The following is an 18016-nucleotide window of genomic DNA, read 5'->3' as shown; positions in this document are numbered from 1 at the left end:
ATTCTTCATACAGATAATGGAAGGGAATATGTGAACAAGAGACTTGAGGATTTTTGTACATTTGAGGGGATTGATCTTCAGCATTCTATTGCATACACTCCATAGCAGAACGAAGTTGCAGAGTGCAAGAATAGAACTCTCAAATAAATGGCTAGTTGTATGATACATGCATGTTCTCTTGATCCTGCCTTTTGGGCTGAGGCTATCAGTTGTGCTACAAACATCCAGAATTGGGTTCCTCACAAAGCTTTGCAGGGTATTACTCCTTTTGAGGCTTGGGCTAGTAGGAAACCGATTTTGAGACATTTCAGAGTCTTTGGGTGTCCAGCATGGGCTCGCATACCTCTGCAGAAACGCAAGACATTGGAACCTCAGAGTCGACCTTGCATATTTGTTGGATATACTGAGGGTGTTAAGGAATATAGATTGATGGATCCTGAGACACATGAGGTGTTCATTGAGAGGAGTGTTAACTTTGAGGAAAGCTCTCCTATCTTAGCCTCTCTACCTCCTCCACCTTCCTCCATTGTGAATAGTGATGCCAGTGATTCAGATCATGAGACTCCTTCAACTCCAACTCATGGGGTTACACCTCCGTAGGGTCCACATGCAGTTGAGGATCCTCATTCTCCACCTCCACCTAGACCTTGTTGGGATCAACAAACACTTGAGTCTACGAGTTCTCTTGTTGGGGATCCTTCAGATACATGAAGAACTCAATCACAACATCAGGATCTTCCACATGCATTCATTGCTACCGCTTCCGATCCACAAACATTCTGGGAAGCATCAGGGGTTCCTGAGTGGGACCAAGCTATGTAAGAAGAGTATAGTTCCTTGATGAGGAACAACACAAGGGATTTAGTCCCTCCCTAAGGGGAGAAAGATGGTTCGATGTAAGTGGATCTATCAGACCAAGTTTGCAGCGGATGGTAGTGTGGATAAGTATAAGGCTCGACTTGTTGCGAAAGGTTTCTCTCAGGTTCCAGGTGTTGACTATACTGAGACCTTTGTGCCCGTAGCCAAGATGAACTCCATTCGCTTGACACTTGCTATTGCTGCAGCTCATGGTTGGGATGTACATCAGATGGATGTGAAGAGTGCTTTTCTTCATGGTGATCTTGATGAGGAGATTTATATGGTGCAGCCACAGGGTTTCATCCAGGATACTTCCTTGGTTTGCAGACTAAGGAAATCTCTCTATGGCCTTAAGTAGGCCCCTAGGGTTTGGTATGCCAAGATGGATTCCTTTCTTCTCTTAGTAGGGTTCATCAGGTGTCATTCTGATCAAAATGTCTACATTTTGCAACAAGATGACTCTCATTTGATACTTGTGCTCTATGTTGATGATTTGATCATTACAGGGAGTATCGCATCCATCATTAGTAGGGTCAAATCTGCTTTGCATGAAAAATTTTCTATGATTGACTTGGGTCTTTTGCACTACTTTCTCAGGATAGAGATTTCATAGTCACCTTTCAAGATTACACTATCGCAGCCCAAGTATTCTCTTGATCTACTTGCATGCTTTCATATGGCTGATTGTAAGCCTACACCGACTTCCTTTCTTTTAGGGGTCAAGCTTGAGGCTCAGTGTTCTTCTCCACCAGCTGATGCCACTTTGTATCGTCAGCTTGTGGGTAGTCTCATCTACTTGACTCATACACGCCCTGATATTTCATTTGCAGTTGGCATGGTTTCCCGCTTCATGCAGGAACCACATGAGCTTGATTGGAAAGCCGCCAAATGCATCCTTCATTACATCTAGGGTACACATCACTATGGGATTCACTATGCAGTAGCCACAGGACTTCGCTTGGTTGGTTACACAGACTCCGATTTGGCTGGCGATTTTGATGATTGTAAGTCTACTTCAGGTTATAGTTTTCACCTTGGTTTAGGCCCCATTTGCTAGCAGAGCAAGAAGCAGCATTCTATTGCTCTCTCTTTGATTGAGGCTGAGTATCGAGGAGCTGTTAACACAACGACTGAGACCATTTGGCTTCAGCAGATTCTCATAGAGTTTGGGTTCACCACTCCACGACTGATAGTTCTACATTGTGACAATCAGAGTGCTATTACAATCTCAAAGAACCCGGTCCAGTACCAGTGGACCAAACACATCATGATTCATATGCACTATATCCGAGAGCTGATTTAGGAGCAGGTCATTGATTTGCAGTATTGTCCTACAACGGAGCAGGTTGCAGACATATTCACCAAACCTTTCACCTAGAGTAAGTTCCAGCAGTTGCGAGCTCTCTTGGGGGTGCGGGATGTGTCATTGGGGGGGTCAGTTGACTTCTCCTTCCTCTCTTATGGGGGAGAATTTTTCCTCCTTGAGGTTTTGTCCTTCTTTGGGAGTTCTTTTGTACATTCATCTCTCTTTTGGGGGGAGATTTTTCCCACTAGGTTTTCTCCCTTTCTTTGTTTGTGAGAGATTGCATTGCATAGTTTTTCTTGCATTTTCATATTGTACATGGGTACCTATCATGGCCTAGTAGCCGAGACCCATCTTGCATTGTTGACTTGAGTCTTCATTCCCCTAAGTTGCACTTAAGGGGGGGTGTTGGTGTAAATAAATATTCATTATGGATATTATTACACTTTACTTAAGCTAACTTAGGATAATGCATATCTTCGTAGTTTGGATTTGAGACACTTAGGGAAGTGTGCACATAGGGATAGAGCTTGTAGGATAAATTCCACCTTTTGTGGTCTTATTTTTTTGTTACACTCCACATTCAATGGGTCATCCACCTCTTGTGGAATATTATATTATTTCTCCTACCTACCCTTATTTCTCATTGAGCCACATGTCATGATTGTGTGCTTGTACATCCATATGGCCTTGCCTATATAAGCAGGCCTATATTCATTGTATTGGTGAATCCAATTGATCATTTGCATATTGATGAGAATATAGTTTGTTCTTGTCCTTCTTTTGTCTCTCTTTTGTACTTTTCATTGTGCCCTTGATCTTGGCAAAATCTCACACTATCTGATGCATTTCCTTAGGATTCTTCTGGAATCTAGAAACTATGTCAACTACATGAGCTATATCACCCACTAAAGAAATTTCAAACTCATTTTTCTTTTCATCTGCAAAATTGTTGCTCATGCCATCATTACCTCAAAAAATGATATCATCAACAAATACTTCGCTAACTAGTATTTTATCTCCTTTAGATTTGAGATATATGTTACTATCATCACTGGTTCTTAGAAAGCCTATCTTCATCAGATGTGTATGAAGCCTTTCATACCATGCTCTAGGTGTCTGCTTTAATCCATATAAAGCTTTATGCAATCTGCATACCATGTCTTTCTTATCAGTCAGAGCATAACCATATGCCTTCTCAATGTATACTTTTTTTCAAGTATCCCATTCAAAAATGATGATTTAACATCCATCTGGTATACCTTGAATTTCTTTTGTGCTGCAAATGCAAGTAAAGTTCTGACACCTTCCAATCTTGCTACTGGTACAAAAGTCTCACCATAGTCTTCTCCTTCCTCTTGTGCATAACCTTTGCAAACCAACCTAGCTTTATTGCGAACTACAACACCATCTTCATTCAACTTGTTCCTGAAAACCCACTTAGTTCCTATCACATTTTTATTTATTGGTCGGGGTATCAGGGTCCATTTGTTGTTCTTCTCAATTTGATCTAATTCCTCCTCCATAGCTTTAACCCAATGATCATCACCAAATTCTTCCTTAGCAATTATTGGTTCAATAGTGGAGATCATGCAAGAATTTTCACTGATTCTTCTTCTGGTTAGTACTCCAGCATCCTCATCCCCAATAATTTGTTCAGGATTGTGATTCAGTCTCACGTATCTTGGAATAACATGATCATTATCTACAGGTTCAACTTCTTCATTATCATCATCTTCTTCTGAATTTATCTATTCCAGTTGGACTGGTACATCAATATTTGTTTTGTCAGTTTTAGATTTAACAATTTCTAGTTCCAAAAACAAAATGCAAGGATCTTCATCCTTTTTCTCTGAACTAGTTTCCTCTGAGACTTCAGGAAATTCATCCACTCAAATATCAACACTCTCAACAATTATCTGTGTTCGGTTGTTAAAACACTTGTAGTCCTTACTCTTGGTGGAATAGCCAAGAAATATACCTTCATCACTTTTAGCTTCAAATTTGATAATATAATCACCTTTCTTTATATAAAATTTGCTTCCAAATATTCTAAAATAACTAACATCAGGTGATCTACCATACCAATATTCATAAGGAGTCGTGTCCTTACCTCTCTTTACTAGAATCCGGTTCATAGTGTAGACAGATGTGCTGACAACTTCTCTCTAGAAAGTTTTCACTACACCTCCTTGTATCAACATCGTCCTAGCAGCTTCAACAATTGACCAGTTGTTTCTCTCTGTGATACCATTCTATTGTGGTGTCCTTGGTGCAGAAAGTTGCTGCTTGATACCATTTCCTTCATAATACCTAGTGAGTTCCTCAGAAGTAAATTCACCGCCCTGATATGTCCTCTGACACCTTATCTTCTTACTGCTCTCTTTCTCAGCTAAGGCCCTGAATGCCTTGAATCTACCAAAAGCTTCAGTCTTATCCTTCAAGAATGTGACCCACATCATCCTTGAGCAATCATCAGTGAAGATCATGAAATATATGTCACCTTGAATACTTTTTGTTCTTATTGGTCCACAAAGATTTGTATGAACCAAATCTAATAAATATTCCATTGAAAAAGATTTGCTCTTGAAAGTTGAGGATGTCATCTTTCCCAACTAACATTCTTTGCATAGAGCATTAACCGGTTTGTCTAACTGAGACAAACCTCTCACTATCTTGGACTTACTCACTTTTACAATGTTATCAAAGTTTATATGACAAAATATCCCATGCCAAAGCCAACTATCATCTATCTTTGCAATTAAACAGTTGTTGACTTTAGGATTAAGATGAAATAAGTTACCTTTAGTTTTCTTCCTGGTCGCAATCAGTTCACCTTTATTGTCATAGATCTTGCACATACTATTTTTAAATTCCAATGGGTATCCTTTGTCATTGAGTTGTGCCACACTCAAAAGATTGTGCTTTAGACCTTCAACCCAATAGACATCATCTGCACTACACTTTCCATTAAGAGAAATAGTTCCCTTACCTTTAACCATGCAGGGTGAGTCATTACCAAATCTTACAACTCCACCATCAAATTCCTTTAGAGAAATAAATTTTCTCTGATCACCAGTCATGTGATGTGAACAACCACTATCAATGATCTAATCATCAAAGTTATCCATCCTGGATACTAATGCCTTCTAGTCTGACACCTCTTCTTTAATGGCTACAAACACAATGTCTTCATTAGTATCACCATCATATTCCTCATCACTGATATCACCATCAACAACAATAAGACAATCTCTTTTTCCTTTACCCTTGCACATCTTGAATTTCTCTTGTTTGTGCTCATTATCACCATTAGGACAATTAGTAGCAATGTGTCCAATCTTGTTGCATGCAAAACATTTCAAAGGTGATTTACCTCTATATTTACTTGTACCTCTAGGCAACCGCTTGGCCAACAATGCTTCAAGCTCAACTAAATTGTCTTCATCATCAGCTTCTCTGCTGGATCTGGATTCATAACTGTGACTGGCATCTCTACTTTTCCTCACAGATGGGTTAGAAATAGAAGCTCTAAATGCAGACTCAGATTTCTGTACACTACCATCATAACCATTTAATTCAAAATTAGTAATCTTGCCAATGATGGAGTCAAGAGTTAGCTTAGTTTTGTCAATGGACTTCAGCTCCTGAATAGCTGCAACTCAGATAGCGTAGACTGGTAGTAGGGTTCTCAGTACCTTACTGATCACTATGGAATCTTCCACTTTACCTCCTACACTCTTAATTTCACCGAGTATCTCTTTTATTCTTTGACCATACTACTAGATATTCTCACCTTTAGCCATCCACATGTCATCAAACTTTCCTCTTAGACTCTCCTCTTTAGCAATCTTAACATGTTCATCACCGCTATAAATTTCTTCAAGTTTTTCCATACCTCATATGCAGTTTCAAGACCATGAACATCTACATACTCTACATCAGACAAAGAACTGATAATAGCCTCCAATGCTTGATGATTTTCTTGTTGCTCTTTCTTCTGATCATCAGTCAACATCCTACTAGGTGCAACATACTTAGTATCAACATGTTCCCAATATTGACTTCCCAGAGTTGATATAAATTTTCATTTTGTCACTCCATATCCCGTAGTTCTCTCTATTAAACTTCGGACCTTCCTTCTTCATCATGATCAACAGATCTTTACCTCAAGCTATTAGGCTTAGACCTTAGAGGTCTTGAATTGCTCTGATACCAATTGATGGTATGATGAAATAATAAGTATCTGATCAACTACTGAGAGGGGGGGGGGGGTGAATCAGTAGATAGAAAAGCTGATAATAAACTTCACCAATCAATTTCTCAAAGTAAACATAGAATAATAACTCTGTCAAGATAAAAAATCATAAGATAAACTGGTTATTTGTTACAATAAATTAATAGTAAACAACTTCTTTATATCTCAATGCTCCTGGTTATCATGACTTATCAAAAATAGTTAAGTAGTTAAGTAAATCAACCATGAAAACATAACCACAAAAACATTCACCACTTGACACAAATATTTTTGACGTGGAAACCCAAATAGGTAAAAACCACGATGAGATGAGACTCACAAGATAACTATTTGAACTCATCTAAAGTTTTCCCTGTTAGGAGCCTAGCCTATTAAAGCTTTACAAAAAGTCCTATTAAGAACTGATCTTGTTAGGAATCACCCGGTTAAGGGATTGACTACAAATGCCTTGTTAGAAGCAATACCCTATAAGGAGAAACCTCGGTAGAGGATTTGAAAATGCAATCTAATGGACCACCTTTTTAGAGGATTTGAATATCACCAAGCTTGTTAGAGTTTACCCGGTTAGGGAATTTCAATTCTATTGTAATTGTTAGAAAACAACAGGAGTTTTCTGATCTGTCTGAATAGCACTACACTTGCTTGATCAGATCCATTTCATGCTCCTATTTGCCTTTACTCAAACTGCAGATACATCATCCGGTTCAGCAACCACACACTCAACTGAACTGTGTCTATCTCTTTGCCAACTCTCTAAAACTAAACAACTTCATCGACCTTAAATACAAATCAATCAGGTCGGTAACACAACAAAAACCTAACTCTATTCGGTTCAAGTATGACTGTTAGATTACATAGCAATCTCTGCAGATCAATCAAGAAAAAATTGATCACTCCTTGATCACCGCTTCATTGAACTTAGTAACTCATCATGCACTTTGCATTAGACGCAATACATTTTCTCATTCCCCAGACAAAAACCGTTACAACAACTCGCCAAAATCTATTGGAATTATCTTCATACAATAATCATGCGTGTCATCAATATTTCTCATCATCAGATCATAAACCAATATAACCAATTCACCAAACTTAATCGGTTAGGCTTTATCAAAAACAACAAGTAGGGTTTACTAGTTACAACAATAGATAAGGTTTACACCAGTTACCGGTTCACTCCATAAATTCTTCCTATCGGTTACAGTAACAATATTACAACAATATCAACAATATCATTACCGGTTTAATTGACATCAATGACAACATAACATATCATTAATGCAATCTTAATGAAAATTCCAACAAGTTGTTGGTGATCATGCACACACTAGAAAAGTTTACACAATATTTAGTTTATGGAAAATTTGTTGTAAAGATTTGTCATAATAGTTTGAAATTTTTCTTGGATCAAAAAATATGAATGGTCATCATAAAAAATGGGTAAGATGAAATATTATGATTTTCAAATATGCATGAAGGGAAAGAGGAATGTGGTAGTTGATGAACTTTCTAGAAGGCCTACCTACTCTATAATAATTATTATCTTTCATTTCTACTAATTGGAAGTTTTTCATTATTATTGAGTATGCCAATAATAAATCTATTGCATCCTTGATTATGGTGTTAAAGATGACAAGTATGTTGTGATGGAGTATTTGATCCTTTACAAAAATAGAATCATTTTGTGCTCGAGGTTAAGATCATGGAGAAGATTTTAAAAGTCTTCCATGATACTACAATAGTAGGACATCAAGGATATTATAAGACATATAGGTAGATGTATAAGAGGTTTTCATGGAAGGGATTGAAGGAGTATTTCCATAAGAATATTATAGAATGCATGACCTACCAATGGAACAAGGGAGAATAGTTTTCTTCCAACAAGATTGCTTCAACCACTACCAATTCTTATACAAAAATGGGAAAGCTTATCTATGGACTTCATCATAGGTTTACCAAATTTACAAGGTAGAGACTATATTTATGTTAATGATTGATATATTAGAAAATAATGCATATATTATTGTTATTTCTTTAGATTTTAAGACATTTCAAATAGTACTCATATTCTTCTAGGAGATATTTAAATTACATGTCTTGCCTAAGAACATTTTTAGTGACATGGGAAATATATTTCTTAGTTCTTTTTGGAAATAATTATTTCACTTGAAAAGCACAAAACTCACACCAAGTACCAACTACCATCCCCAAACTGATGGATAAATAAAAATAGTAATAAGTAGATTGAGGGGTACTCAAGAAACTATGTTTCAAACTAATAGACTATATGAATAAGTGGTTTCACTTGGATGAATATTTCTATAGTGCCTCATACTACATGTCCATTGGGATGATACCTTATATGGCTCAATATGGTTATGAAGCACCATTTTTCGCTAATCTATTTCTCTTAAATAGTAGAGTATCAATGACAAGTGACTTCATGGATCATAGTCAACATATATGAGGGAATTAAAGGATAAATTTCAATGATTACAAAATTAATAGAAGACTTATGTAGATCAAAAAAGAACAAAGAGGTAATTTGAGGTGGGAAACTTGGTTTTTCTAATATTGCAACCATAAATATAAACTTCTATTGAGAAAAGTGGACTTGAAATGCTCAAATCTCAATACTATGGATCATATATAACTATAAAGTAGATTAATGAAGTGACCTATGAGTTGAAGCTTTCATAGAATAAAAGGATTTATAAATTTTTTAATGTGTCTTGTTTAAAAAAATTCTAAGTTGTCAACACATTATACCATTAGAGGTGTTGCCACCTTTAGACAATGAGGCTAAGTTGATTATAATCCCAAAAGAAGTAGATACCCACACAAAAAATATGAGGAATAAGAGCATCATATAATATCTAGTTAGGTGGAAAAACCTACCAATTGAAGATGCCACATGGGAAGGGTTTGATATTCTTGAGAATAAATTTTTTTCATTACTTAAGGACAATCAATCTTGGGGAGGGAGGTCATGTCTTGTCCCTTTTTTAAATACTAGATAAAATATTTCTCCCTCAAGGTGATGTTGTTGCTTAGGAATTTGAGATTTTGTTTGACCATGCTTAGGAGGTGTCAGAAGTAATGGACGAGGATTTTTCTTGATGCATGCTAAAGAATTGTCAAAGATAGAGGATTATAGCTACTTCTTGATGCATGCCAAAGTATTGTCAGAAATTGGGATCAAGGTTGTTGGTTGAATGTATTCTAGAGAGTTGTTGGAGACAAGAGTTTAGGGATATCACCTAACTTGTGCCAGAGTGAAAGGACATAACAAAATTTGTGACACAACAAGGATCAAGAGTTAGAAATACCATCAACTCATGCCAAGTTGCAAGGAAGCGGAAAATTTTAATCTCTTTTAGAAAATTTTGTGAGCCATATAAGGTTGACCTATGATGTAGTGAGTATAATGAAAACTTGGGCCTTGACACTATTTCAATTTTAGGCTAACTAGTTTCATATTTTGGATAGGTAGCATATCAAACTAGGAAAATATTTTGATTGGAAGGATCCATTTCATGCCACTATATCTTTTGGGCACTTAATGTTCAAGTGATATTTTATGGATGAAAAGCCATAGGAGACTATGATCAATAGACAAAAACCCATTGGTTGTTGGACTTAGATGACAAAAAAACCTTTGGTTCTTTGAGATAATTCTCACCTAGGGAGTGCATTACAACTTCAAGTATTTGTAAGAAAGTTTAGTGAGCTAGTGTGAAAATCGTTGGTTAATTTTGTGTGCTATTGTACAGTGACTAGACACTATAACAATCCATTATTATTGAGATCAGATTCAAAAAAAAACAAAAACTTTTGGAGTGATTCAATTTGTGAAAGTTCATATTTTGCCAAGCTAGTTTCATTCATGTTGTTTAAGTATAAATAAATTGTTGTTGTTTAGATATTCTTTATGAGTACTATTGTTTAATGCAAATATGTATTCTTATTGAAAATTGGGAAGGTATATGACATACTTATCTTTGCAAATGCTTGAAGCTTATCTCCAATGTTAAGAAAAGTGGCAAATATTTGGGGAAAGAAAAAAATTCTATTATTATGGAGAAACTAGCTCATTCAATCCTATAGATGGCATGTTCTAGCCTCCATGGTAGCACTAAATTTGTTAGGATTTTTTGTATCCCAAGTGTTGTGTTTAAATTTATATGTGCTAATTTTTGGTGCCTATGAACAAACTCTATAGTGTATTTTAGGCCAAAGGGCATCTGTAAGTAATGTTGAGGAGATTTAGAGATTAATAGTTCATAAAGATATACAATAGGGAATGTTAAAGGAGAGAATTTGTATTTAGATTTGAAAAGGAAGGGGATTAGGGAAGGATTTTTTTAAGAAGGGATATCAATAATGGGAAGTGAACTAGGGTGAGGAAAATAGGTGACACCATGTAGGTTGAAGATGGATGATTAAGGAGAATATTTTTATGTTGTAGATATGGAATGTGATAAGGAGAAGTTGTGTAATTTGATCTTCTATACTAGAGATCACAATCCTATAGTAATGGAGCAAATAAAATGGGGATAAATTTAAAAAAATTAGAATAATGTGAAAGAAAAATATGTTATAGAATGCAAGAGAGTATATAGATCTAAATTGAAAGAAAATAAGGTTAATAGAAGGATCACAAATAGGAAACCACTAGAAAAGATAGTAAGGATTAAAGTTTCAATAATCATTATAATGTAACTTAAAATTATGAACATAGGCACAAGCTCCTAGGGATATTAATGTCCTTAAAAAATCAAGTCAAGACAGCTTATAGGGATGAACATAGGATAGGATTCTTAGGATTTGTATGTTTGTATTACCTAGATGTGGCATGCATTTTTTGTTAGGAAAATGGTGTCACAACCTTGCAATAATAAAATGTTACCATTGTTAAATGAGTGAAGGGGTTGTAGGGGGGATGCCCCTTCCCCTTCCCCTCACCACCTTGATGGGTGTTTGGGGGAAACACTCCTAAAAGCCACATTTTATGTATTCTTTAGCATTGCAAAACTTGAGTATTTATCATTAGGTCATAACTCTAATGGTGGATATTCTGTGTTGTTTTCTTGCCCTATAAGGCAACCCTATTTTATGAGGGTGTCATATTATGGTTGTTTATTGTAGTATATTCTAAGAGTACGATAGATTTCAAGTGGTCTCTAGATCTCTATTGGCGATACTCCTATGAGAAGCTTTCTTTGCATGTATATTATAATTTGTTGTTGATTTTTGAATAATATATTGGGTGACATTTGGAGTGTGAGGGTTTTACCCACATAATTCATTGTGTTGTGGTAAGAATTCTATTTATATTTATTTCTATAACTTTTTGTAATTGTTGTAAAGATTTGTAAATTTTTGCATAACCCTCCTCTCAAGGTTAGTGTAGGAAGTTATTTTGATACCTTGACTTCCTTACAAAAGGTATTAGAGCTTGATCACCTTTGCTTTTAGTTATGGGTTGTTGGGTTTTTTAAACTAATCCATAGTGGGAGCTTGTGCAAAAGATACTTTGTGATCTTGTTGTAGGAATTTTCAAATCACAAGTCTGTTAGGGAGAATAAAGGTGAAGAACTTTTCTAGAATTAATTTTGAGATGTAAAAGCTTAAGATGGAAGCTCTATTAATAGATCAAGATCTATGGGATTCTATTGATGAGAATTTTTCAAACCTACAAAACCTACTACAACTACTTAGTATGATGTTATTGACAATAAATCCAAGGGTGTAATCACATTGTGCTTGGTGGACTATGTTTTAATCAATTTCCATGGGGAGTCCTTTGCAAAAAAAGCCATGGAAGAAACTTGGTGAGATGTATCAACAAAAAACTTTAATGAATAAGAGCTTATTGAGGAATAAATTGTAATCCTTGAGAATGAAAGAGGATGGACAAATTATAGACCACTTGGAAGCATTTTATATATTTGTGACTCAATTGGCATCTGCTCATATCAAGAAGGACGAGTAGGAGAAATGTTAAATCTTGCTTTGTTCTTTGCTTGATTCATGGGATTCTCTTGTTATGGCTATCGATAATACTTATGTTTTTTTGAATTCTATAGATGTGGTGGGTTATTTTCTTTGCAAAGAGATGAGAAAGAAGGTATCCATCAGTGCCAAGGAGACCCTAACTATTTGTGGAACACCTAAGAAAAAAGGCAAGAAGAATGAGGAGGATGATAAATCCATATCCAAGAGGAGATCCAAACATCCTGAAAATTCCAAAGTCATTTGTTAGAGTTGCAATAGATTTGGATACTTTGATTATGATTCTAATTCTAAGAAGGATGATGGTTATGCATTTATTGGAGTTTTGGCCACTCATGCAGGTAATGATGCATGGTTAATTGACTCATGTGCATCTTTTCATATGACTTCCAATCTAAATATGAAGAATTTGATGGAGGTAAGGCGTACTTGGGTGATGATTCTCATTTAGATATTGTTGGTCATGGTAACGTTAGAATCAGGTTTCCTGATGGCAAATTAAAAAGGATTAAGGGTGTTGTGTATCTCTAGACTAGCACCAAAAATTTTATTTGTGAGAAAACTAATGTATGCATGAGTACAAGTAGTCTTTTCTAATGTAGGATGCAAAATGGTGAGAGGTGCTATGGTGATTATTAGAGGTGTCAGATTTGACATATAATATAGAAACGGATGCATACATTATTGAGTGTAATAGCACTTCTAGGAAAATAAAATTTATGGATATTTCATTAGAAGAGGTGAGGATTTCACCTTCTAGAAATGGTCATGGCATATGGGCACCTAATGTTTCTCTTTCTTGTGAATCAAAGTTACCTACAAAGAAGACTATGTTATGACACTAGAGACTTGGCCACATTGGAGAAAAAGGTCTAAGGACCTTGATAAATAAAAATCTCAAGTTGAAGGTTTGAATGATTGTAATCTTGATTTCGATGTCTATGAGAATTGCATTTATGAAAAACAAAACTGCTTTTAGTTTTACTTAAGTTCTCATAAATCTTGTGGTGTGTTGGATCTTATTTATTTTGATGTGTTTGATTTTGTAGATGTTCCTTCAATTATAAAGTCTACATATTATTCTTCATTTATTGATGATTATAGTAGAAGGACATGATTATATTTTCTAAAGAGTAAATGTGAAGTTTTTATTCAATTTAAAGAATTTAAAGCAATGTTTGAATTACATACTGAAAATAAAATAAAATGTTTAAGGATTAATATTGGTGGCAAATTTTTCTCTAATGATTTTGTTATATTCTATAAAGATTGTGGCATTAATAGACATAAAAAATAATTGTATTCTCCATAACAAAATGGAGTTGCAGAATGAATGAACATGAAATTGATGGAGAAGGCTAGGATTATGTCTAATGGTGCTGGTCAAGAACAAATGTTTTGGGTTGAAGTTGTTGCCACTACTTCTTACCTAATTAATAGGTCTCCTATATCATATCTTGTTGATAAAATTTCTATCAAGGCATGCTTGGGTCATAATCCTTCATTGAGACATATTAGAGTCTTTGGTTGCAAGGCATGTGCACATGTACTAAAGGAGAAGTGAACAAAGTTGGAGAACAAGGTTATGAAATGTATCTTCATTGGATACAAGCTTTCATAATATGTTGCACACAAGGTAATACATAGTGTAAGTATTGTTTTTAGAGAAACTAAGTCTTCTTCTATTATATTGTAGCTCGAAGAAACTAAATAGGAAGATGTGATTCAATTTTCTTCTATGCTTGAAAAATTTAAATCAAGGCCCCTAGATAGACAAGAAGTCAAGGAGATCTCATCTAGCTCTAAATATTTAGAACAGGAGGTAGAAACTCTAACTCAACTTGTTTGAAGATCTACAAGACATGGACAACCACTTGAAAGGTATTCATTTGATGATTAGAGATGTATTTTTTCTTTGAATACTAATATGGATGAACCTAGATCTATAGAAGAGGTATTAGGTATGAATGTTGCAGAATCCTAGAAAATTTCTAATGAATGAAGAAATGACAAATTTGAAAAAGAATGATGCATAGAATCTTGTACCATTTCCTGAAGGACAAAAACCTATTGGTTGAAAATTGGTGTTCAAGGAAAAGATTGGTTCAGATAGAGGTATTGAGAAGTATAAAGAAAAGTTAGTTGTAAAAGGATACTTTCAAGTTGATGGTCTTAATTATGGTGAGATATTTTCTCATGTTTCAAAAATAGCATCCACTATATTTTGTTGGAGTATTGACTCCACCCAAGACCACAAATAGTTCTAAACCTTCACACAAAAAGAAAACACATATTTCACCTAGAGATGAATTTGTATTGAGATGATTTGAAATGCACAAGCATTCTACTTATAAAAGCAAAATTTGAGAGAGGTGAGCACCAATAGGAGACAAGGTTACGTATAACCACCTATCAAATAATGACACAATTAACTAAATGTAGGTAAGAAAAAATATAATAAACCTTACCTAACACCTAGGAATACATAATGATGCCTAAGTGAAACTTAAGCCATGATTAAATATAATTTACACCAACACCCCTCCTTAAGTGCAACTTAGGGAGAAGATTTTTTTTTTTGTGTTACCCAAGGTATCCCCAATCCCCATAGCTCCAGTTCAACGTATCCACTTAAGGGCAAGATAAGGGGTGAGACTAGTCCTAGGGGGGGTGAATCCATAGCCCGCAAGTAGTTCCCCCTCTTAAACATGGGAAGGGAGTTGAACCCAAGACTGATGGGGAGAAAACCCATCGCCCAAGACAACTCACCTACCCATTTGGGCTACTAGGGAGAAGATTATTATGGAATATGAGAAATATGAAATATCTCACAAAGAAGAGAAAAGGATAAAACCACATGGGATAGAAATCCTCACCAAAAGAGAGAAACAAACAAGATGCATGGATGGAGGACTCAATGACACCCACCAAGGAATACATGCATCATGCAATCAATGATCCCCCCATATGAAGGAAAGAAGGATACTACATAGACCCCTCCCCCCCCTCCTCACAATGAATAATGTCCTATAGAAATGGTGAGTACTTGAAGATAAAAAATAATCCAATGCCTACAAAAAACATTTATCCCCTTGTGAAGAAGATAGACCAAGTAAAAATGTAGGATTGCTTTCTATTATAGATAGGAATTAGAAAGTGAAATCCATATTGGCATGATTGGCATAACTGATGTAGATGAGGTGATGCAATTGAAGACTGATGACTGAACCAGTAGAGGATATAAGACTATTTGTGATGAAGAGATTGAGATTTTGTGATTAGATGACTTGATTAGTCATTTGTGTTGTCATTGATGGAAACTAATGATTAATGATGTTATCTGATGTTTGGTTTGTCATCTAAGTGATTTAGTCTTCCAGAGATAGGGTTTATTGATAATATACAGAAGACTGTGAAATAGGACTTTAACCGGTATATGCAAAGATGTTTTACTTGAAGTGGATGTTTGGTGATGATTGGTGATTTGTGGTTCGGAATGTAAGCTTTTATAGTGGAAATGAGTATCTGACCGGAACTGCATCTTGTGATGACTATCAGAAGGCATGTTTCTAATTTTTGATGAAGTTTTGCCAGGGTTTTAATAGGGTTTTAGAACTGGTGAAGAAATCATCAAACTAGTAATGATTTTTGGTATGGCAGTGATCGACATCACGTCTACATGTTGATGATAATGCAACATAAACTGTGTGAAGTGTTTGAAAGATGTTTTGGCATGTTTAGAGAGCAAATTTATTGGGAATGTGCAAAGTGCTTAGCAGAATGAGCTAAGGGTTTGACTTTGTACCAGATCAACTTGCTGTGATGACTTACGATCATTCAATAGTTGATATTGATTTGTAATTGATTATAATGATCCATATGATGATCTGTAATGAGGTGTAAAGATCTATGATGATCTATGTAGCAAGTCTTAGGGTTTTGATGCCGACCTATTTGTAAAGGTTATTTATGTCGGTAAGGTTGATGTTCATTATGTCGGTGGTCTTAGAGAAGAGTGTGAAGCCATACCAGAGAAGAGTGAGATCTTCCTGAGAGTTGCAGATAGTGGAGCATAACTGGATCTGATTTAGCAAGACGAGAAGTGCAAGTAACATATCACTTTTTCATTGGTGTTTCCTAACAGTTGCAGCAGATTAAATCCCTTTATCGGGTAGGTCCTGACAGGCCTTAATCATGTAAATCCCCTAACAGGGTAACTCTCAAAAAGAGTGGTAAATCCTCTCATGAGGTTGATCCTAACAGGTCATTAATCTCCTAATCAGGTTGCACATCCAAATCCCTTAACCGGGTGACTCCTAACAGGGTCTTCTCCTAACAGGGTGTATTGTAAGCTCCTAACAGGGCATACTTCAAAAGGGTACAAATCTTTGTGGGTACTAACTCCCATCGTTGTTTTTTTCCCTATTTGGGTTTCCATGTCAAAAATATGGTGTTCTTGTGTGGTATTATTTTTATGTGATGTTATTGATTATCTTTAGTTTATTCATCATTTCTGAATACACAGATTATAGCAGTTTATCAGAGATTTATCAGTGGTTACCAGTATTGTTTAATGAGTTGGCATATGTGGTAAATGAAGTTGGATTTGTTGTAAGTTTGATTTGGGTTTAAAGTTTCATATTGGTGTTAATACTGATTCACCCCCTCCTCTTAGTATTAACCGTTTCCTCATAGAATAAACAATTGGTATTAGAGATTTGGTCCTCTGTGTGCAGAAAGCCTAACCACTTAAGGGAAAGATTTTGAGGAATTCAAGATGATGAAGAAAGAGGGTCCTAAGGTCAACAAGGATAACTACAATTTCTGGAAAGATAGAATTAACAATTCAAATCAGCCTTTCTGAATGGGATTCTAGAAGAAGAAGTCTACATTGAATAGTCGGATGGATTTTCTCTATCTGATGATAAAGACATGGTATGCAAATTGCATAAAGCACTATATGGTCTAAAGCAGGCACCGAGAACATGGTATGAGAGATTACATGCACATCTGATCAAAATTGGATTCCAATGTACCAGTGAGGACAACAACATTTATTTGAAGACTGATGGAGACAAGATGCTGATAGCAGAAGTGTTTGTAGATTACATAATTTTTGGTGGAAATAATGATATGTGTATGGATTTTGCTGATGTAATAAAAAAGGAATTTGAAATTTCTCTAATCAATGAAATAAAGTTCTTTATTGGGTTACATATCCAGCAACTGGATGGTGGTATCTTTATTTGTTAGAGCATCTCTATCAAAGAGGTGTTGAAGATATTTGACATGGAAGTCTGCAAATTGGTAGGAACATCAATGGTGACAAGCTGCAAGTTGTCCAAACAAGATGATTCTCTTTCTATTTGTAAAAAAGAGTACATGTCTATGATTGGTAAGTTTCACTATGTTGTTCATAGTAGGCCAGACATTGCTCATGTTGTTGGATTAGTTGCCAGATTTCAGAAAGAGCCTAAGGAGACACATTTGGTGGCAGTGAAGATAATTTTCTGGTATCTCAAAGGCACAGTAGACTATGGTTTATGGTATCCCTATAAAGGAGATTTTACTTTGGATGTCTT

Source organism: Cryptomeria japonica, chromosome 1, assembly GCF_030272615.1.
Source record: "Cryptomeria japonica chromosome 1, Sugi_1.0, whole genome shotgun sequence".
NCBI lineage: Eukaryota > Viridiplantae > Streptophyta > Pinopsida > Cupressales > Cupressaceae > Cryptomeria > Cryptomeria japonica.
Note: the sequence above shows the minus strand (reverse complement) of the source record.